Source organism: Pinus tabuliformis, chromosome 1_1 (assembly GCF_031772625.1).
Source record: "Pinus tabuliformis cultivar Carrire ecotype Pingquan chromosome 1_1, CPIR1, whole genome shotgun sequence".
Taxonomy (NCBI): Eukaryota; Viridiplantae; Streptophyta; class Pinopsida; order Pinales; family Pinaceae; genus Pinus; species Pinus tabuliformis.
The window spans coordinates 233,830,461-233,855,520 of record NC_142297.1 but is presented as its reverse complement, the minus strand read 5'-3'; positions in this window follow the sequence as shown (position 1 = coordinate 233,855,520).

The following is a 25,060-nucleotide window of genomic DNA, read 5'->3' as shown; positions in this document are numbered from 1 at the left end:
GGAGCAAAGATGAAAAGCCAATTGGACAATATGCCAAGAAAAACTTCTTCCAAAACAATGAACATCCTGTAGAAGACAAAAATGGCATTAGAAGGACAAGCATACCTTACCCTTGGGATGAGTTCAGTTACCAAATTATCAAATATATTTCCTGTGAAGGGAGGTATAGCATAGTTTATGGCTACCATTTTAGACTTCTCCATGAGCTGAGATATGGCATGGACACTCCAACACCCTAGAAACTCAGCATCCCCTATTTTCTCTTGCAGTCCCTCATAGAATCCAGCATTAAGTTGAAGGCAGGAGGTCTAGATCAGTTGGCTCAGCATGGGTTAATTAAACTGTTAGTGGAAGAAGCCCTCCATACCTTCACAATCCCCATAGCATGGGAAATCTTCCGAAACATGACAGAAGAAGATGATATAAAGGCCCTCACATATGATCTCAGTCCTTCTGATAGTGAGGAGGAAGAGCAGCAAGGGGGAGAAGGGGAGGAAACTGAGGAACAAGAAGGGAAGAAGGAAGACACCAAAACAGAGAAGGAGGAAACCAAAACAGAACAAAAGGAAACAAAACTAGCAGAGACAGAGAAAAAGACAGAAGGAGAGGAAAAAGGGGCAGAAAAGATAGAAGTGTCTCCTGAGACCCTAGAAAGAGAGGCAGCAGCTGCCCTCACTGCCCTCAGCACCCCAATTAAACCAAAACAAAAGAGAAAGAGGTAGACATCAATGTATTTCAGGGCTCAGAAAAGCACAAGGATCAAATAGGGGAAGCCCCAGCCTTCTTCTAAAGTGCCCATTGTTATTGAAGATTCACCCTCTACTCAAGGGAAGGAATCCCCTTCCAAGGCACCTATCACTTATGAAAGGGGGACTCCTAGATCTCCCACATGGAAGGAAAAAGTAGAACTACAGGACTCAAAAACAGTTCTACAGGAAGCACAGACTGTTCTACAGGAGACCCTGTCAAGACTACAGGAGACCGAAAAACTTGAAAGAAGGATAGAAGGACAGCCACAAGGGAAGGAGGAAGCAACAGAGGCACAAGAACCTGACCCCCAACCTAGTTTGGGCTCTTACTACAATCTTCTTGAGGGGGGAAGAATCATTCCATAGAAATTTGCAATCCCACTTTTCTTTGAGTTGGAGAAAGAAAGAATAAGGAGCCATAGATGGATGCAAATCGCCAAATCCAAGGGAGTAGAGGATATTGGCCATATGGAGAATCAACTCAGAGAAATGGGCAGGGAACTAAGTGTTGTCAGACATAGAGAGGCAATCACAAGAACTCACCTTGAAACAAAAAATGAGTTGCTAAGAAGACAGCTGCAAGAAAAAGAGACACAATTGGCATGCATGGCCAGCTGGTCTATGGAGGCACTGCAGTGCAGAACACCAACAAAATCATATGGATTATACCTCAAGGACCAATGGCTACAGTTTCAGATAAAGACTTTGGCACAAAGAGGCACAATTCCTTTTCAAGATTACAGACAGTTTATGGACCTATGTGACCAAAGCTCTTCAGAAGACAAGGCAAAAATAGCAGAGTTCTATTTGCATAACATGGCCCTCACAGACATGAATGTGTGGGACCCTAATGCTAGGCTAGGGGACCTGCAACTAATGGCCATGGCCTCATGGATGAATCATGAGGAGTTAAGGGCAACAGAAATAAAAAAGTTGATGGTAAAAGAGCAGAATGAGCCCTTAATGATCAGAGCTGAGCCATCAGATCCCATGGCACTCATCATCACACATCACACCTTCTTGCAAGTAATCCCCAAACTACCCCTAAGTATATCAATGATCAGGCTCAAGCCATTGCACATTTTGAGCACATGGAAAGATTACTTGGGGATGGTTGTATTCATGCTTGTATGAGGAGGTGGACTACACTGCCACACATCTTGCAGATCAGGGAGTATCACTCCCCAACAAGGATGAAAGAAGCATTAAGGAGAGTGCCACTGTACAAGCACTCTATGCAGAGTTTGAAGGTCAATTGGATTGGCCTCAAATTGAGTCCCCCACTGCTGCTAGGCATGCTAGAGGGTAGAAACGAGGAAGAAGAGCAACAGTAGTGGGAAGAGGTGGACAGAAAGCCAATATTCCATGACAAAGAAGAGGAGCTCACATCAGAAGCATGGGATGTCATGGAGGCCATCGGGGCCATCAAAGATGAGGAGATGGACAAGGTTGCTCAGAGGATGAGCAACACCTTCAGTAAGGGGGTGATGATGAGCCCCATAAATGGGTAATTATATGGGCTCATTTTTCCTCCTAACATAGTTTAATCAACCATTCTCTTAGCTTATTGCATGTTTTTTTATTATATTTATGCTTATGGAGTGAGTTGGGTTGGTTATTATGCCATGGAGTCTAATATGTGTTTATTGTAGATATTTGTTGAATTTTGGAGATAAATTCAAAGATTTAATGGAAAATTGGTAGCAATAATTCAAAGTAGACAAGGGAGAGTATTTATAGGAGGGTATCTCCCTCAATTATGACTCCCCACTTAGAATTCTCCTTCATGCAGCTCGAAGCACAAACAACCACATCAATGCATTAGGAGGAAGTCGAGCAAGTGGAGGATAACTTATGTTTATCTCAAGTTTTGGGAGTCAAGCCTCCCTGATTTTAAGGAAGCTGTTGGGAGCTTCAGTTTTAGAAGTAGAGAGGCCTAGGACCTCATTAGAAAGTTGGTCAAATTTTCAAATTTTTGTTGCAGCTTTGCTCTGCTCAACTTCGAGTTTACTTTTGTTGATAGTTTCATGTAATCATATTATTATTTTGATAATAAAGATGAGATCCTTTTTGAGCTAGCACTGAGTCTTCTCATAGGGCTGAAGCTCTTGGGTTAGGGCTCAATCCAAGCAGCCAAGCTCCTCTTTTTATGTACTTTTATGTTTCATTTCAGTTTATGGATTAGTTACTGTTAGATAAATTCCTTTCTTGGTTAAGAATAGGTTGCTTTTGGTGATTTAGAAGGTTGTTTCCATTTCAGTTTTCTATAGCAGGTTGAATAGTGATATTAAGAAGATACAAAAATGCCATCAACAAAGCCTTGGCCTCCTTTCCTCCCCTTGGGACCATGACCTGAGGCCAAGACCCTCTTGCTACCACAAAAACACAGATTTTCCTTCTCCATAGGATTTCTAGTGTTGTAGTTTGTTAAAAGGTTAATGCTTTGCTTCAGATCTATTTCACCATGCCCATTTCTGTCTTTGTAGTAAGTCTTCCATGTAGCATTTCTCAGCATTTACTTTCATAGATCAAAGTTTAGACTAGCTTGATGCAAAATCCTATTCTTTTTGATGTATCTAGTTTCCTTGCTTGCTTGATCTCCTTGTTTGATTTTTAGTTTCTTTTGCAGCAAAAATCTTCTCACATCAAGTCAGCCTATCAGCCATCTCAATTTCTCTCTAATCTATGCCCCACAGGTCACCCAAAATTCCTCACAAATCTGCCTTAGTTTTCTGCACTTTTCCTGTAGACTTTCCTCTCTTTCCTTGAATAAATCCAACCATCTTTCCCTTTCCAAATAATTCTTGGTGAACCCTAGATGCCTTAACGCATCATCCTAGCCTTCAGATACCCTTTCCACCCACTTTCCCACCTTCAAAACCTCCAAAACTGTTCACGGCATCCTCCTGTCGACCTCCTGTAGATCCCCTGCAGCCTCCTATAGATTTTCCTGGAGGCTTCCTTTTGAAGTCCGATTGTGGGAAAAGCCTCCTGAAGGCCACTTGAGACCTCATAGGACCCATCCACACCTTCCTCCATCCTTTCAAGTCCCAAAACCGCCCTCCATCGCCACCTAATCACTGCCACATTCACAAACAAATAAATTACATGGGAATGTCAAATTCACATAAAAATCCAAAAAGTTGTTTTCTTCTCATTTCCTTCTAGACATAGCTTGAGTAGATCTTGTTTACTTCCTTGAGTAGGTAATGGCATTCATTTCATATTTTCCATCTTTCTTTCTGCAAAAGTAGGATTAGTTGGTTAAGTAGGGTTTGCTAGGTTTACTTTTCATTTCAGTCTTTTTCCTTTCTGCAAGTAGAGTAGCCTTTGTAGAGTAAGCTTTCCTTTCTTTCATTACATATAGAGCTTCTTCTGGAATCCGTAGAAGTTGTCTTGAGCTCCTAGTGATCTTGCGCCAGCTGACCAAGTGACAACCTGTAGTAAGAACTAGTACTTGTGCATACAGCATCGTCGCTTCCAAGTTTGTTATGAACTACCGGGTTGATAAAAGTAAAGTAGGAAGCCCAGGATTTGTAGCATTATTGCTACAATACTGGTGCTCACCATCATGCATTATGAAATTTTCACGTCCAGAAAAGTTTGCCCCCGCTATCAAAATTAGTGGATGGGTCTCTCCCTCTCTCGTGTTGCAATTGTGATACCCTGATTGGGCCCAGTCCTGCAGATCAGCGATCGCAGGTGTCAAGGGGTGTTATCAAAGGCAAGTGCTATAAACTTCCAGTGTGCGGGATTATAATTAACATAGGAAAAGGCTCCCTGAACAGGGGTCTAAAGGCCTTAGCACCCGAGGGCTAAGCACTTGGTTCAAGCCCCCGATCATATGAAGGAAATTACATAAGGGGGTTGAAGTAAAGGGGCTAAAGTAGATCGGAAGGTCGTACCTTGTAAACACTAATTTAAGAGGAAAGGTCACACTGCCGTAAGGCCCTGAGCGCATGGTATATATTTTTTAAGACGTATGGGTCGGCAACTAAAAGCGTTGAATAAAGTAGTGGCACAATGATAAACCAGTAAGGGGGGCTCAGGAAGACTTAATGGCACATCATGGTGCTTCACTCCTATACACAACAAAGGAATGCTGAGAGGGGCTCCATTTCTACTCTACGATAGACACACACAGTCGACCCACTCCCTACTCCAGAAAATGAGTTATTCAGTCATTTAAGGTGGAAGCGATAGGAAATGGCGAAACAGTCGAAGAAGTGCATCATAACTGAGATGTGGCTTGACCAGAGGCCTTTTCCAGGAACAGAAAGTGGGGCACTTCCTCCATCATCTTTCAATCTTCCTCTTTCTTTGCATTATTTTTGTTTCCAAGAGAGGGATTAGATCCTTAGAAATATTTTTGGGTAGTATGAGCTATCACAGGCCAAGGCAACTAGTACATCAGACAACTGGGCTTTGGATTATATAATTTATAACTTTAATCTAAGCTCCCCCTCTTCTTATAAATAGGGGGAAGAAACAATTTAAGAATGTTTTGGAATTATGCACTTATGGGTCAGGATTTCTACGATTCCACTTTGGTTCTACTTGCCTGTCCATGAGGGACTTGAGTGATATCTTGGCTTAATGTAAATGGAATGGTATGTTGGACTCATATTGGTTTAATGAAACTTCCTGGTGATTCCAAGTAGATCAATGTGAAGCATGTTTCCTCTTGGTAAATCTCATTTCACTTGTGTTTTCCCTTCTCTGAAATAGTGTAATGAAGTTGTTGACTTCTCCCTGATTGATGGATTTATCTAGGCTGCTAAATAAAGAATAAAGTCGTCATTATGTTATAGATTTACTTGTCTTATTCAATAGCATACAATACCTGTAGTAATTGCAGATTTATTTTTGTTATTGGATTAACCTACAATGCCTGTGTGAGCCCATATTTACTCATGTTGTTTGGTGCTAATGATACCCACGTTATATCTTGCATGAAACGTTAATTAGCATATCATTGTTTCTACCATTTCACCTCCTTTCTCTTCCATATTTCTGTTGGAACATTGTTGCTGAGGATTCTGTTTGTATACATCCCTATGCATCCATTTCCCTCCTTCCTCTCCTCCTCTCCACCGTCTCTACAACATCAATATTAAGTTGTCTCATTATTGTGTGTCAGCCACCAAAAGAAGACATTTATATTTGAGATTGCCCCAATATATCCCCCACATTTGGATCCATGTGTTGGCTTGAGTCTACCTTAATGAAGACCGAATGAACCAAGCCCCTTTATAACCTTTTTAACTACGTGAAAATTGGAGCACAACAAAACCTCACTCATAGTCTTCCATGAACTCCTATATCTAAGATGTCATAGGCACTGGTCTACAATCAACCCAGAGGATGTATCTAGGAGTCTTTCTAGGTCCCCTAAAGCACTCATGCTACAGGTGCTAGAAAAATCCCCAACATCTTTCTGGTGCCATTGCCAGGGAATGGATTAGAACATTTTTCCCTGGGTACAACAAACTTTTACATTTCCTTTGTTAGGTGAGAAAGTGAAGTGAGGGTTGAATGTCTCTCACCTAGGCAACTCCACTATTTCATTTTATGATAAACATCCCGATGAATCCACTATCCATATCTTTGTTTTATCATCCTAGCTTTCAAGAAGGCTCATACTCACTCTGATGCTACATAAGCCGAAAACCTTCCCTACCTTTGAACCTGCAATCACTCATAAAGGGAGGTTTTTGAGATGACTATTCATGCACTCCTGGCCAACAAATTTTCCGCACTAGATTTTTCTTCTATTGTTGGTTATCCAAATCATATCCCTTCATTTCTTGAATGGAATACCTACTTTCCTAGATTTAGTGGGAACAAAGATAGAAGGCCTGACCAGCACCTCAAATATTTTCATGAATGCATGGAACAATAGGGCATTTTTTTTGAAGATGTGTAAATGAAATTGTTCATGTATTCTTTAGATGATGATGCTAGAGTTTGGTGCTATAGGGATTAATGCACGGGTGATTTTGGTGTAAATACACTCAAGGATCTTCCCAGTTGCCTTGGAAGACAACCATATTAGTTGCAGTTGGCACAAAGATATATGCACATATCCGTATTAGTGAAATGATAATCAAAGTAAGAAGGATGATTGTTACCTCAAATCTTGGTGTGGTGTTGTTGGAGAACTCAAAGTAACAGAGCAGAAGACCCCTCATCTAGCTCATATATCAATACATGCACATAAATAAGATGAGGCATAGTATCAAAACATATAACCTTGATAATCAATACAAGGATACATAAAAATATCTAACTACACATACCTAAGCTACTCATAAACAATAGTGTTGCATAAACATCTAAATAAATCACAATTCCAATGCCATGGAGTGGATAACACAACTGCAGGTCTATACTAATGATAGGAAAGAGTGATTACAACCATTAGTTGCATCAATCTTCCCTTACTCCTCCAGCTCCTCTCTCTCTCCCTTCCTAACTTTTGATGAGCCAATGTCCAATGCAAAGCTATGATAGTCAATAGGAAATCCTTTCAATACTTTCAAACTCTTTCACAATGCCCCAAGCCTCAAATATATAGCATGGGAGGATAAGCCTTACCAGTTATTTCATGAGTTATTTTGAGAAAAAGCTGAGATGTTTCCATGCTTTATCACTCTTTCCTTGTTTGTTAGACTCCATTAGGAATAGTAATTCCTCAAACAGGTCAAATTTGGATGTTTCCATGCTTTATGGGCTGACATATGAGTGAATATAGGGATATTATTCAGTCAACCCACTCCTTTGACCTCCAGAAACTCACTAAAGTTGACTAATGTTGCCCCCAAGGCAACACAGAGAGTTACCCTAGGGACTAACGCACCTGTTTCATGGCTAGGAAGCTTTATAAAGAACCTTTCTAGTTCCTGGGGAGCATTATCTTGGAAAATAGGCTTGTGAACTTGGTCAATCTTTTAATCATCTTTCCTTTCTCCTCTGAGCTGATGAGGAGTTCATTTTCTTGTATAATAGATGCCCCTAAAGTGTGAGAACAAAGGCGAAGATGATGGCTAAAATACTTTATAACTGTCATGTCTAGAAAAAAGAGAGAGAGGATCAGAGCTTCGAGACTATGAGAAACTTGATACAACCACATATATATAAAATCTAAAATCATGTCCAGAGTTGGGCATTTCCATGCTCAATAGCTATGTCAAAGCGATTTCTCAACAAAGAGATATGATGATCATGTCCACCGATAAGCACAATGTGGAACTTGTGTCATAATAGGATCATCCTGATGAGCAGTCTCCAAAAAATAATATACACAACTTGGGAGAGGAAAGAAGGCTAAGTGATGTAAGCCTTTACCTAAGGTATTGATCATCGCTTCATCTTAACAGCATATTTCGACACATGTGAATAAAAGAGTTGAGGTTGAACATGTAAGAAATCGTCTGATTACCAGTCAATAATGAAAATTGTTAACATACGCGAGGAGGGCCACCAATAATGATGATGGTCTCCAAGATGCGTAGCACAATCTAGTGAGTGTGAATAATGTTTTTGTTTTTTAACACTCGTAGAATCGTTAAACCAAGAGCCAATAGTGAAAACCCCTGATCAAACACAAGGTAACTTGCCATAATGTCTACAAGTTCCAAGGCACTCACGTGTTTCTAGATCTGCTTCCTAGATAGAGTGTTGACATTGATAGGAAGGGACCTATCGAAAGGTAGGCAATAATGTTTCCTACATCAGTCGACATGAAACAGGACAAGAATGATTGTTTTTTGAAGAATAGTTTGACCATTGGATCAAATTGACAAAGGGCATGATGGAAGTTTATGTTTGATGGTTAGATGGAGGAAACAAAGGATAAAGGGATCCCTTCATGGTAAATTTTAGGGGTGAATTATAGCCCAAAGGCGAAATTTGAGGGTTTTTACATTTTAAGAGGACGAATTTTTTATTAAAAACCCTTTTCATATAGTTAGCCCCAATTTTATTTAAAAAATAATTAATTTTTTGATTTTATCCCAAAATAAAAAATGGGTGGATAAACTAACCAAACCTTCATTTGGCCTGATTTGCTGGTTTTGGGAAATCGTATTCCCTTAAAATTGTTGAATTTTGATATTTGCCCCTAGTTTGGGAGATTAAAATCGCCATATTTTTTATTTACAGTTTGGTTTTTCTGGTTTGGGAGTGGTTTGTGAGGGTCGATTTGGTCCTGGGAGGTTAGATTTGTTTTGAAATGGAGGGTGGAGGTTAATTTTTTTTCAAATGGAGGGTGGCTCCCTGTTTTCACGGATTCAACGCCCTGTTTTCACGAATTTCGGATTCATCGTGTATATGGCTCCCTGTTTTCATGGATTTAGGGTTTAGAGTTTAAAACATTTTTTTATATTTACTCCATAAGTCACCTTATATTTACAAACATGCAAGCATGTAAATAAATAAAAATATAAATAAAGTGGAGGTATGGTAAATAAATAAAACCTTTTTTTATACTTACTCCAAAGGTATGGTAAATAAATAAAAATATAAATAAACTAGAAGTATGGTAAATAAATAAAACCTCTTTTTATATTTAGTCCATAACCCTCTTTCTATTTAAGAAGGCTAAAAAAAGAGGTTTTATTTAAGTGAATCCTATGGGCCAAATACCATATTTATAAAAAAGGTATGGTAAATTAATAAAAATACAAATAAATGAGATGTATGGTAAATAAATAAAACAATTTTTTATATTTACTCCATAAGTCACGTTATATTTATGAACACTCAAAAAATGCATTATATTTAGGTGAAGCCTATGGGCCAAATATTATGGCCCAAATACTATGGGACAAATTATTATTAATACCATGCAAAAAAACATTATTAGCCCTAATATTAGTATTAATAAAAATAAAGATGGCACATGGTATTGACCCATGGTATTCACGTGGAATGTAGCCTATTTAAAGGGGGGAATTAAACTAGCATAGATCCATTACTCTGGATCTACTAAGCGCCGAGAGGGATCAAATATTGTGATATGCAAACTAGTATAGAGTGAAAAAATATTTGATCCCTCTCGAGGCTTGGTAGATCAAGAGTAAAAATGGATCTTGTAATTTAATGTCACTTAAAATTTTTAACTTCGTTATAAATAAATAAATAAATAAAAACAATTATTAATTTTATAAATTACTAATAGTAGTTTTTAAGCTCCAGGTTTATGATAACCCATGGTAATACCATGGTATTCATACGAGAATAGACTATTTAAAGGGGAAATTCTATCAGCTTAGATCCATCTTAATTATGGGTCTACCAAATGATAAGAGGGATAAATAGATTTCATCCCTCGTAGAATGGTAGATGTGAAGTTAAGATGGATATAGGTTGGTTTTTATGATAATGAAGATATTAAATAGACTTAGGAGATTATATTGTAAAAAACATCTTATCTTAATTCTAGGTCTACCAAATGCTAATAGGGATAAATAGATTTCATCCCTCTAAGAGTGGTAGATGTGAAGTTAAGATGGATATAGGTTGGTTTTTATGATAATGAAGATATTAAATAGACTTAGTAAATTATATTGTAAAAAACATCTTAAGGTGAATGGTTAAACCTACATTTATTCACTTCACAAAATTTAGTAAAAAATACCAATATCTCCATTAATATTGGTTTTTCTTATTTAAGGAAAAAAAATTCAAAATAGTGAAATCTTATCTCTTTCCGCATCACATCACCCTCGCAGAAGAGAGATAGTCGCTGCCCAGATTTCCCACCATTTTTCAAACATTCTCAATATGATATCTTAATGAAAAAGTTAAGGCACTGATGTTGGATTAGTTGTTTGAAAAATATGTTGGTTTGTACAACCTTTCATCATCTTTGTTATTCTTAGTTTGTCGTAATGATCTATAGGGGTTGGGCCTCTGCACCATATTGTCCTAAGAGGAGGAGATTGTCCACCAAAAAGGAAATTAATTCACATGTTACAACGTTGTTAAAAAATGCAAGACGTATGAAGGTAGTGAATTATGCTAATAAGAAATATATATTGGGAGAGATGTAATTAGATTTTATTATTTAATTGAAGATTTCCAATTAAAATAATAATAAATCTACATTTATATATTTATATATTGATTGGAAAGCTTCTGACAACGATCGCTTCTTTCCATGGTATCCCCTTCAGGCCTTTGGGATACCTACTACTTTCTTATATTATATAGTTGGGGCTTGCTACTTGTTGGTGCGTTGAGGTAAACAAACTTGATGTTTTTTTTTAATCTCACAATTGGAATCTATGGAATAAGAAAGAAATTTTATAGCTTGATAAAAGTGGTAGAGAAAAATTAATCTCTCCTACCTTGACAGAACTGGTGGTCAAGATCAACACCTACAAGAAATTTGTTGTGGAATATTATTAAAACTAATAGAAGGATATGAAAGAGTGTATAGTAAGAACCTTGAGAAACATAACCACTGAAACTTGGGACATTGTTTGTAGGAAGAGAAAATTATGTTTCTCTTTTCCAAACATGTATGTTAGTATATTACAGTTTAATGAATATTTTTTCCTATTATCATATATGGTTTCATACTTTAACAAAACATTCACTAGGACTTCACAATGTTTTATTAATCAGTGAAAGATTTTTCAAGATCTTACAAGATTTTATAATTCAGTGAAAGATTCGCCATGACTTTACAAGATAATATAATCTGGTGAGAGATTTGCCAAAAAAATTATATATACATATTATATTATTGATAAAATCACCTCCCATTTTTCCTATGTATCATGGGGATTCGCCCGTTTATTATACATATAAATTTAGGGTGGTTCTTAAAATTTTCCCTGGATCCCTTGAACAATAGAAGGCATGACACAAAGGTTTTAACCAAGCAACACTAGACTCATGAACACCAAAGAGTGTTAGGACACAGAGATGCAAGAACATCGAAGTATATAGGCTAAACTCATAAGATGGGAAGGTTCATTTTGAGAGGCTATCAAAAAGAAGGTTTTGCTGAGGGAGTGCCATGTTCAAGGGAACGACTGTTTCCAAAAAACTCTTTCCAAAATACTAACATAAAGCAATTGTGATGTCCAATTTTTCCCCATCTGATTAATTTAATGAGTCCAGATGGGTAAACTTGGTGGTCTTTTCATATTTAGAGAGTCTGAAAAGATTGTAAAGAGAAACTCCAGGGGGTCCCTTTGACATAGTTATTGTTTGGCCAATTTAATGTCTTTAAATTGTCATTCATAAATTATCAACCAGGGTAGGTATACTGACGAAGTACAAGTGCACTATATGTGATAGAAGTTATTTTTTATGTCATTATGTTATTATTATGGTCTAAACTTAAGATTAGTATGGAGATGGTGTCATTAATGATATTAATGTCTCAATCCCTAAAGTTATCAGCTAATTTCTTAGGAGTTATTCTCTATTGAATTAGTTTATGGATGATATGAGAGTGATTCTATATTTTACTTGTGTTAGACTTTTTTGGATTTTTGTCTTGAATTTTTATGCTGCAACTCTAATTTACTAAGTGCAAGAGAAATCTATTCTATCAAAATGTAAAGGAATATTGTCCGAATTCAATTGTTAAGGAGAAGACTCTCACTCTTTTACTTATTCAATTTCATTCAAACAAGATATTTTGAACAGCAACTATGTTATGAAGTAAACACAGTTGGACTACACTAGATAAAAAGCAAATGAAATAAACATATTGTATCAGATAAAAAGAAATTCAATTAGCATATTAAACTAGGTATAAAGCAAAGAGAAGTGCTCATGCATATAATGATTCACTGGCGAACTCATCATACTGCATTTCTTCACACAAAAACAGAGTATTCAAGTAATGAAAGAAATCTAATTGCAATTGGTTAAAGACCTGTCACTGGTCGTAGGGGCCCTCCACGAATCAGTCCATAATCTCCAATCAACACAACACATACACACATAAAACCAATTCTATTACTTGCAAAATGAAGTTTAACAAACTATTTCAAAAATTACATCATCTGGCGTGCACCAAATCACAATGCAACCATAGTTTTTATAATAAGTCTTTGGCATAATAGCATGAGCATTTTAAGCCTAAATATATTTATTTCAATTAAACTATATCGCTAAACCTTCGATTTTCTATTCCGAAAGAAAATTGATAAGGTTTCAATGAAACTCAGATTCTGTTCTAGCGACAATCCTGTAGTTGACTTTGGGGTTTGACCGTGATATCCTGTGATCATCTTGATGAACTGGTTCAAGGGAATAGGAAGGAATCCACTAGGGGACCATTCCTTATCCATCTGTATCCTTTGTTGCTGAGCTGGAGCTTCTGAACCTTGCAAACAATGGAGGTAGCTACAGAAATCTAGATTAGCTGCGGAAACAAACCAATTCTGTAGCCAAATGCATTCTTTAACAAAACAATAGGGTATATAGTCAAACATGAAGAAGAAGACATTTTATTTCTTACCTTTAACAAAACCTTGTGTCTATGGCATTATTTAGGTGGTAAGTATAGGAAAAGAGAGGAAATATAGGCAAAAAGGGATGTCAAGGTAAGACAATCTTTGGACTCTACATTCCCCCAAGCTGGAGGTTTTGTATGTCCTCATACACTTCATCATTATGAGTCACTTGTGCCTTCATCACCTCCAATTTTTACTTTTCTTTTTGGCAACTACTGGCATCCTAGGTTTTCTCATGAGAATTTTGTATTTTAAGTTGATAATCTCTCTTTGCATTGTCCTATTTTCCTTCTTCAGCTTTTTGTTCTTTTTATACCACAAACTCAAATGAAGGATGAGATTGTCACTTTTTGCAATCTGGATCTCACTTTGTGCCTTCAATGCTTGATTCTCATTCTTGAGATACCTGTTCAATGTTTCTAACTCAAAAATCTCTTGCTTTAAAATGTTTGAGGCTGAGTGTTCTTGTGGTTCATTTAACTTATTACTCCCTTCTCTAGGACTTTGAATTGTTTCTTTAGTTGCTACCTCTTTTCTTTCCAATGACTCTATATAGTCATATATCTCTTGTTGAACAGGGTCAACACCTGGACTATGCACTGGGCTTCTTAGAGGTGAGCTGCAAGGTGGTGGTGATACTCTCGGTGATGATTTTGGTGACCCTTTTGGAGAACTTTTAGGGTTTTCAGTTGGCTCATTCTCAGTTGGCTCATTTTCCTCGAGATCAATGTATTATATAGCTTTCAAGATTGTCTATTGCATTGTGCTCAACCTTGTACTCCTCCTTAGCCCTAAGGTTTGTAATCCCTGTACTTTCCTTCTTTTAGTCTCTAATTTTTCTTCTTGAGGAAGGGTCCTGGTTTGTGGTATTTCCTTTTCTCTTTTGCTAACTTTCTTCCTTCTAAGATTTCCCTTTTTCATTCTCTGCAATATATCCACTATGGGCAGCTCTTCTTCTAATAATTCCAGGTGAGTTTGGGGTTCCTACTCTTTTATTACTTCTATTGTTCTCTTCCTTCCTCTAAGGGTCCTACTATTACTGGCTTGTTCTGGGGATCTTTCTTCAAAATGGTTCCTCACCAGGAAACTCTCCCAGTTATCCCCTATGTTCTGAAGATGGAACTCAACGAATATCTTTATCAGGCCATGATGATACATGGTATTTTATATAAAATGAATTCTATTTTGAACGTTTGTGGACATTTTCTTGAGACTATGTAAGAGAAAATAAGGAATATTCATTTGGTGATCTTCAAGAAAATGCATCATCATCCTAACATGGTAAAAATACATATACCCAAACCAGCTCTCACAGGTGATAAATTTTTTAAGTATAACCAATAAATTTCTCCATTTACTCTTAAGGGCTATGCTGGGAATACCTTTCTTGAAGATAGTGGTGTCCATATTTAGATTTTTTAGGAAGACCTTCTAATCTTCTCCATTAATTCCCCTATTCTTGAACCATTTTTCCCCACTCCTTGGTAATTCAGTAGCTTCTACGATCATGGACTCTGTTATGGTGATCTTAATGTCTCATATTTCGGCTTCAATTCCATCAAACGAGCGTGCAAATGTCTTTGTCACTTCCCTGTGAAAATCGTTGAAATTTTCAATGAACTGCAACCATTGTTTCTTTTGCAACAGCTCTTTGGTTTGAGGGTATCCCTCCAAGAGTTTCTTCCCTACTGGCTCGGTTTGAACAATGATCCCCATTATGGAGGATGCTTTTCCTCAAAGACTGGTTACCTTGACAAGAGAATGGTGTTGGTAGGGTTCTGCTAAGTGGGGGGAGGACGGAGTGGCTATAAAAGTGCAGAGGAGTGAGAGAACATGTGGATTATAATAAGGCTTATAGGAATAAATTGAACCATTGCACACATTTAAAATGATGATTTGGTAATTACTTCAGCGGATTTGGAATGAGAACATGACATGACTTTTAAGTGGTGGATTATGATGTTTTGTTAGGCGACCATCACCCTTAAATTGTAATGATTTCGTTTCAATTTTCAGCAGTACTATGTCTTCTTAGTCATATATGCAATATATCAATCCCTATTGCTAAATTAAAGTAGCACATACCTGTGATCCACTTTGCTAACCTTGTTTGTTGTTCTAAGATATCATACAGGTACTTTGCTCTATCAGTTGTCTTTCAATTCAAATCACCAAGTGTCCTTGTAGGCTAAAAAAAATAAAAAAAATTATTAGGCTGCAGAAACTTGTCATAGCTATAGAAACTTGTCTGAGCTACAGAAATTTGTTGATTCTGGAGCTGAGGAAAAAAACATTTTAATAAAGGAACTTTATTATTTTCTTTTTGAAAGGAAAATTTGAAGTGCCAAAAGAAATTGGTTTTCATGTTTATACCTTTTATTATTATTATTATTATTATTATTATTATTATATGTATATTGTTGAAAATAGCAACAAGAAATGCTAAAAATAGAAGTGCTAAAAATAGAACTGCTATAAATAGCATTTCAAGATACATTCCAATTTTACTTAGTCCCTGAACTAAAATCGAGAATTAAAATTCGAATTTGATCTTAGCAGTTGTTTGTAAAATAATTAATTAATTCATATTGAGTTAATTTGTTGTAGGAAATCAAACATGAATTCTATGTGAAGACAAGCAACAGTTTCTCCATTGATTGAGGAAGTTATCCCTTGATAAAGGAGATCAGGATGACTTGTACTTTGAGTTGTAATTAGTTAGCTCAGTTATTTGAGTTAAATCCAGTTAGATTAGTTCCAACAGTTTGTGGAACTAATTGTGAGTTCAGTTAGTTAATGCATGCATGCATGTAACCACTGCACTTCAGATAACTGAATATTCTCTCATAAATAACTCATGCATGTCAGTTCAGTCAGAGACCCAGTTGAGATCAGGTGATGGGACAGTGTACTATCAGTTGCAAGAATATTCCATTGAGGATATCTCTTGCATGCAGAAGGAATTCATTCCTTGGAGATTGCGCAGTTACTTTTGAGTTTGATGAGTGTGTGATGAGGCCAATTCACACAGGTGGCAGCATTGGACCCCAAGAGAAACTGTGCAAGGAAATAGGAGGCTTGGAGGGCTGAGGGAAGGCATATGTTGTGTCTATTCAGTCTGTGAGCTATATTGTAGGATTGTACTGAGAGTTGGATAGCTTGTGAGCTAAAGCTTTGTGTAATCTGGACATATTTCCACTTGTATGATATTACAAAGATCGGGGTTTTTAGCTAAGGCTTTCCCTAGAGTATTCTTCTGTGTTCATGTGTGATTTCTTTCTCATTCTCTGTTATATGTGTTCTATTTGATCATGCTCAAAATCAATTAACCTTCCGCAAGTTTGTTGTAGAAGTAGATCTAGTATTTTTCTTTAGTATATTGCATAATCTGTTGATCTACAGTGAGAAATTCTACATGGTATCAGAGCAAAGGTGATCAAAGCGAAGAAAGATATACAAAGAAGGGAGAAGTTCGAAAGTTGAAGTTCTTGATTATAGAATTCAAATTCTTATCACATCTCAAATTACACCAATGGCGTTCAACGGTTTAAGACTGGAGTATGCCCTTGATGGCAGCTCGAATTATATAGCCTGGAAGGATCACATGGAAGAAATATTAGAGGACAACAGTCTAAAGGACTTCATTGAACAAGAAGTCCCCAAGCTAGTAGCGGATAATGCTGTAGAATTGGAAGAATTGAAGAAATGTGTGGCTAGATTAAGGAGAATCCTTCTGGAGGGAGTTCGAGACCACATAGTCTCGAGTCTCCATGGGAAGGAGACAGCGTTTTCAATGTGGAAAACATTGAAAGATCTATATTAGAACAACAGTGATCAGAGGAAGCTGGTGTTGAAAGACAAGCTTCGGAAAATCAAGTGTGAAAAGGGCGACACGATCTCTACATATCTGAACAAGCTCACCACCTGCATGGATGAGCTTGGAAGTGCAAGGATCATGACAGCCGATGATGACATGGTGAGTCTTGCGCTCCTCAGTCTTCCTAAGACCTGGCATAGCTACCAAGACTCAGTAAATGGAAGAGAGAAACTACCAGATTGGGAACGACTTTGGTCAGATCTGATGCAGGAGGAGATAAGAAGAAGCACCGAAGATGGATCTTCATCAAAACAAGATGATGAAGAAAATCTAGCCTTAGTGAGTAAGGCAAGGAAAGGGAAAGAGAAGGCATCCCATTCCAAATCCAGTTCTTCCCATGGTGGGAAGAAGATTAACAAATCGAAAGTGAGATGCTTTCATTATCATGAGGTGGGCCATTATCCTACGAATTGTGCACAGAAGAAATCCAAGAAAGGATCCTCAAAGGGATCAAATGGTGAGGCACTGGCCTGTTCGAGTTGGATTTCTCTCTCATCACATGCATGGTTTCATCCATGGTGGGATGTGTTTGGTACCTAGATAGTTGAGCGTCGTTCCACATGACCGACGACAAGAATCTTTTCAGTACCTTGGAGGAGAAGGATCTCCAAATGAAAATCGAGATGGGTGATGATGGAAAGTAGCGTGTTTTAGGTGAAGGTACGGTTGCGTTTTAGAGGAAGCATGGAGCTCCTCTCACCCTGACTGATGTAAATTATGTACCAGGTTTGAAGAAGAATCTTGTGTCTGTTGCTATGCTAGAAGACAAAGGCTATGATGTAGTCTTTAGTAAAGGAAAGGTATTCCTGAGGCATATCAGCACTAGACAAACCAAGAGGATTGGGATTCAAGTTAAAAATCTCTACAGGTTGGAGGTAGACAACTGTGATACATTGAGTTCCAAAGCTGAGTTGGTGCACAGCCAAGATGTTGGCGAGCTATGGCATAGAAGATTATGCCACTTGCACTGTGGGGCCTTGAAGATCATGCAGCAAATTTCTACTGGAATTCCCAAGGGAAAACTGGAGCAGACAGATACATGCAAAGGTTGTACCTTGGGTAAGTATGTGAAATCTTCCATTCAGGATCAAGACAGTAGAGCTGGATAAATCATGGAGCGAGTTCACCTAGATGTTTGTGGACCATTCTCTACAGCCTCCATTGCTAAGAAAATGTACAATTTTATTTTTATTGATGATTTTTCTCGTAGAAGTTGGATCTACTTTATACAAAAGAAGGATCAGACCTTCTTGAGATTTTGTGAGTTTAAAGCCTTGGCATAGAAAGAATCTAGAAAGAAAATAAGGGCCTTGCGTAGCAACTATGGTGGAGAGTATGTCTCCCAATAGTTTAAGGGCTTCTTCACTGTAGAAGGAATTAAACGGGAGTTGATGGCACCCCATAACCCACAACAGAATGGGGTGGCTGAAAGGAAGAACAGATCGATTGTGGGAGCAGCTTGAGCGATGTTGCATGCCCAAAGCCTACCACTTCATTTGTGGGTTGAGGTATGCAATACAGCAGTATACTTGCAGAATAAAAGCCCACACCATATACTGGGAATGAAGACACCTATGGAGGCCTTTTTCGGGAAGCGACCAGATGTGAGTCACTTCAGGATCTTTGGATCACCGATTTATTGCCATGTGACCAAAGATGCCTAGAAGAATCTAGATCCAAAAGCTAAGTTGGGTATACTTGTGGGGTACACTGATACTCCCCACAACTATCGGGTATTCCTGCCTACCAACTAGAGGATAGTGGTACGCAGAGATCTAAAGTTCGATGAGCAGAAAGCCATGTGAGTATCACTTGAGAGGGAGATCAAGTTGCATGCAGAGGAGGAACTTTCAGTTCCTAAGGAGGAGGAGCCTCAGATTGATGCGTAGCAGTCGCATGCATAGGATCCGAGAGTGGAGACATCCACTCATTCTGGGTCTTCCAGAGATGGGTAGAAATGCTCAAGGGAAGCTGACGGGTTGATGCTGGATGCATGAGAGAATGTGGGACAACCATCTTCTCAGTGCAACCAGAGGAGGTCACCCAAGCAGTACACTGGTTACATGGCTCTGGCTGGGGAGTGTGTAGAGTCTGAACCTTCTTCATTCGAGGAGGCAGTGAAACAACTAGTCTGGATTGATGCTATGGTGGAGGAGTATGACTCCATTGTTCGAAACTATGTTTGGGATGTTGTCCCAAGACCTCAGGACAAGTTAGTGGTGAGTTCCAAATGGCTCTACAAGGTAAAGTAGGCAGTTGATGGCAGTGTTGAGAAACATAAGGCAAGGTTTGTTGCCCGTGGTTTCTCACAGGTCGAGGTGATCTACTATGATGAGACTTTTGCTCCTATAGCAAGGTACTCATCTATCAGATCGATGTTGGCACTATCAGCTCAAATGGGTTGGAAGATCCATCAGATGGATGTGAAGACAATATTCCTCAATGGGAAGATTGAGGAAGAGGTGTACATTGAGCAACCAGAAGGTTTTGAGACCTTCGATCATGAGTCGCATGTGTGCCAACTCAAGAGGCCTTTGTATGGGCTGAAGCAATCACCTCATGTTTGGTACACTAGGATCAACAACTATTTCACCGAGTTGGTCTTCACCAAGAGTGAAGCAGATGTGAACCTTTACCACATCATGGTAGAAGGTAAGCCATTGATCATTGTTCTTTATTTCAATGATCTGATTTTGACAGGTGATGATCAGTTGATCAAGTCTTGCAAGGAGGACCTTGCAAGAGAGTTTGAGATGAAAGACATGGGTCTTATGCACTACTTTCTAGGCATGGAAGTGTGGCATAAGGACGGGGAAGTTCTTGTGTCTCAAGGAAAGTATGCCAATGAGATACTCAGGTGGTTCCACATGGAGAAGTGCAAGCCCATGCAGACTTCTCTAGCTGGTAACTGGAGGAAGGAGAATGCTAATTCAAGTGAGGTAGTAGCTACTACTATTTATTGGCAGCTTGTGGGTTCACTGATGTATCTAGTGAACACACGACCAGACTTATGCTTTGCGGTGAACCGACTCAGTCAAGCTATGGTTCAGCCTACCAAGCTGTTTTGGAAGACAGCGAAGCATGTGCTGAGATACCTCAGAGGCACATCTTAGTATGGATTGTGGTACAGACAGATAGAGGGAGTGAAGCTTCAGGGCTTCATAGATGCAGATTGGGCAGGGAGTCCATCAGACTGGAAGAGCACTTCTAGAGGAATCTTCAACCTTGGTTCAACTACAGTTTCCTGGTACAGCAAGAAATAGAGGTCAGTTGCACGTAGCTTAATGGAGGTTGAATACATGGTTGCTAGTCAGGTAGCATGTGAGGCCATTTGGATGCGGAAGATTCTAGTGGGATTGTTTGGTGAGAGGATGGATCCAACTATGATCTACTACGATAATCAGAGTTGTATCAAACTCTCTGAGAATCTAGTATTTCATGATAGGTCCAAGCACATCGATATCTGGTACCATCATCTTCGAGACTGTGTGGTGAAGAGGATCATGTTGCTGTATGTTTCCACCGAGGAACATGATGTAGATATTTTGACTAAGGCATTGTCAAAATGCAAGTTCGAGTTCCACAGAGACAGGATTGGGGTGACTGATAATCCCTTTCTTGTTGAGAGGGAGTGTTGAAAATAGAAACAAGAAATTCTAAAAATAGAAGTGCTAAAAATAACACTGCTATAACTAAAATTGAGAATTAAAATTCGAATTTGATCTTAGCAGTTGTTTGTAGAATAATTAATTAATTCATCTTGAGTTAATTAGTTGTAGGAAATCAAACATGAAGTCTATGTGAAGACATGCAAAAATTTCTCCATTGATTGAGGAAGTTATCCCTTGATTAAGGAGATTAGGATGAGTTGTACTTTAAGTTGTAATTAGTTAGCTCGGTCATTTGAGTTAATTCTAGTTAGATTAGTTGCAATAGTTTGTGGAAATGATTATGAGTTCAGTTAGTTAATGCATGCATGCATGTAACTACTGCACTTCAAATAACTGAATATTCTCTCATAGATAACTCATGCATGTCACTTCATTCAAAGACCCAGTTGAGATCAAGTGATGGGACAATGTACTATCAGTTGTAGGAATATTCCATTGAGGATATCTCTTGCATGCAGAAGAAATTCATTCATTGGAGATTGCGCAGTTACTTTTGAGTTTGATGAGTGTATGATGAGGCCAATTCACACAAGTGGCAGCATTGGACCCCAAGAGAAACTGCGTAAGCAAATAGGAGGATTGGAGGGCTTAGGGAAAGCATGTGTTGTGTCTATTCAGTCTGTGAGTTGTATTGTAGGATTGTAATGAGAGTTGGATAGCTTATGAGCTAAAGCTTTGTGTAATCCGAACATATTTCCACTTGTATGATATTATAGAGATCGGGGTTTTTAGTTGAGGCTTTCCCAGAGTATTCTTCTGTGTTCATGTGTGATTGCTTTCTCATTCTCTGTTATATGTGTTCTATTTGATCTTGGTCAAAATCGATTAAGCTTTCGTAAGTTTGTTGTAGAAGTAGATCTAGTATTTTGCTTTAGTATATTGCATAATCTGTTGATCTACAGTGAGAAATTCTACATATATCTATATATATACATAGATACATATAATTTACTTATTATTATTATTATTATTATTATTATTTAGAGAGTAATCTGAGTAAAAATTTCTAAGGTGGAAAATAAGAATAATTCTTCTTTATCATTTTCAGTTCTGGATTATCTTGGAACATTTTAACAAATTCCTCCTTTTTCAATGGCTTCTGGTACAATCTGAGTCGATGTCCATTTATTAATAGAGGAATTTTCTCTTCATCAATAGTCATGATTCTAACTACACCATTGTCAAAAATGCTTTCAACTTCATAAGGTCCAAGCTAGTGGGTTTGGAATTTCCCTTGAAAATTCTTGAATTTTGAATCAAAGATTAAAGCCCAATCTCCTGGATGAAATTTCCTTTCTTTAATGTACTTATCATGCCATCTAGATCTCTGTTGTTGAACTATTCTAGTTCTCTGGAAGGCTTCTTGTCTGATTTCATCAAGTTCATTTAGTTGTCTCATCTTTTGCTTCTGCGCTTCTGATATGTCAAGATCTAACTGGATTGATGTCTTATAGGTCTGGATCTAGAACTCTGTCGGAAGTAATACTTGCTTCCCATAAACAAGTTCATAGGGAGTATGTCCTGTAGTATTCCTCCATGTAGTTCTGTAGGCCCATAAAGCTTCTGGAAGCTTTTCCACCCAATCCTTTCTATGTAGTTGTACAGTCTTAGTAAGGATTGCTTCAATCACCCCATTTGTGGACTCAACTTGCCCATTGGCTTGTGGATGATATGGAGTGGACTTCCGATGTTTGATTTTGTATTGATCCATGAGCTTCTGCACTAATATGGATGTGAAATGTGTTCCTTGATCTGTTACAATTTCTCTTGGAACACCAAAACGAGTAAAAATATCCTAAAAAAGAAATGAAACTATAACATTTTCAGTAGCAAAAGGAAGTGCTTTAGCTTCTATCAATTTAGTGACATAATCCATACATACCAGAATAAGGAAGTGCTTTAGCTTCTATCAATTTAGTGACATAATCCATACATACCAGAATATAATTATTTTTCTTTGAAGGTGGGATGATTGGTCCAACAAAATCTAGTGCCCGCTTCTCAAATAGTTCGATAAGTACCTACGGTTGCAGTGGAATTTCATTTGAAAGAGTGGGTTTGCCCATTCTTTGACAACTGTCACATCTTTTAACATATTCTTTGGTGTCCCTGAAAATGGAAGGCCAATAATATCCTAAAAGCAAGATTTTGTAGGCAGCGCTTCTGTCAGAAAAATGTCCCCCACATGGCTCATCATGGCAAGCTTTAAGTATTTCTGGTATTTTGTCCTCTCGAACACATCTTCTGATGATGAGATTTGGTTCTCTCTTGTATAAATCTTCATTTATCCATGAATAAGATGTGCTATTGTGGACTATTCTTCTCTTTTCTCTAGGAGATAAATGAAATGGCATTTTTCCTGTAGCTAAATAGTTAGCAATATCTGCATACCAAGGTGATTTAGTAGATACTGCAAAAAGATATTCATCAGGAAATTTATCCTCTATGGGTTGATCATTATTTTCATTTTTTATTCTAGATAAAAAGTTAGCAATTGTATTCTGCTTTCTTGGTCTATCTAGAATGGTTATGTTGAATTCTTGTAATAGTAAGAGCCATCTAGTTATTCTTCCATTAGTGACTAGTTTATTCATTAGGTATCTAATGGCAGAATGGTCTATGTGAACAAAAGTTTCATAGCCATTTATGTAATGTCTAAATTTGTCAATGGCATGAACTGCAGCTAAAAACGCCTTTTCAGTTACAGTATAATTTAGCTCTATAGGAGTTAAATTTTTACTAGTATAATAGATTACATAAGGAGTAATATTTTTTCGTCCCAACACAGCTCCTAAGGCTGAATCTGAAGCATCCGTTCAGATATGGAAAGGCAATTTCCAGTAAGGTCCTTTTAAGATAGGTGCTTCAGAAATTCTCTTTTTCAAAGTTTTAAAGGCAGCTTGACATCTAAAATCCCAATTGAATTCACAGTCCTTGGTGAGAAATTTAAAAAGTGGGGATGCAATTTTTGTGACGTTTTCTATGAATCTTCTATAATATCTAGTATAACCGAGAAAACTTCTAACATCTCTTTGACAAATTGGCATTGATAACTTAGAAATGACTTCAACTTTAGATGAGTCTACCTTGATTCCATCTCCTAAAATATGATAACCCAAAACAATTCCTTCGTTAAACATCATGAAACATTTTTCATGGCTTAATGAGAGATTTATTTCTTTACATCTTATTAATACTTTTTCCAAATTCTCCTGTGCTTCATTGAAAGAATCTCCATAAACTGTGAAATCATCCATGTAGACTTCCACACAATCATGAATAAGATCAGAGAAAATTCCAAGGAATGCTCTTTGGAATGTTGCTGGAGCATTACATAATCCAAAGGGAAGTACTCGGTAAGCATAAGTTCCCAATGGACAAGTGAACGTGATTTTATCTTGATCTTTAGGGGCTACTTGAATCTGGTTATATCCACTGAACCCATCCAAGAAGGAAAAATATTTTTTTCCTGCTAATGTGTCTAAGACCTGATCTATAAAAGGTAATGGAAAGTGGTCTTTTAATATTGCTTTATTTATTTCCCTGTAATAGATGCATACTCTCCATTTTCCTTTTTTCTTAGGAACGATTACTAGGGGTGAAACCCACTGACTGTCAGATATCGGATAGAAGAAATTTACATTTAATAATTTCTACAACTCCTCCTTAACAATTTCTTTTAAATTTGGGTTCATTCTTCATTGAGGTTGTCTAACTGGTCTTGCGTTCTGTTCAATGTAGATATGGTGTATTCAAGTTTTAGATCAATCCCTCTCATGTCAGTGTATTCCCATGCAAAAGCAGAAGAATGTTTCTGTAAAATTTCTGTCAATTGATTCTTTTGCACTTCTTCTAGGTTTTCATTAACATTCAAGGTTTTTCCTAGAAAGATTTCTATCAAGGAATTCCCAAATTTTTCCATTTAGAGTAATGATACATGTTCATATGAGAGATACTCATTGCGACTACAATCATAATGTGAGGAAGATTCATTATTTTCCAGTAGATTTAGAATTTTGTCTTCCTCTCTTACTTGTTCAGTAGTAAAAATAGGTTGTATATCTTCTTCATCTTCTATCCATTCTTTAGTTTCTGTATCTATTGTTGTTCTTGCAGGAGGATATAATGTAAATTTCTTTGTAGAATTTCCATCTGAGATAAACATGTCACCTGATCTACAACCAATGAAAGCATCAGCTGTAGCTAACCAAGGTCTTCCTAGAATTAATGGATGTCCTCCTAAATTATTCTTGGGTGTTAAGACCATGAAATCAATAGGAT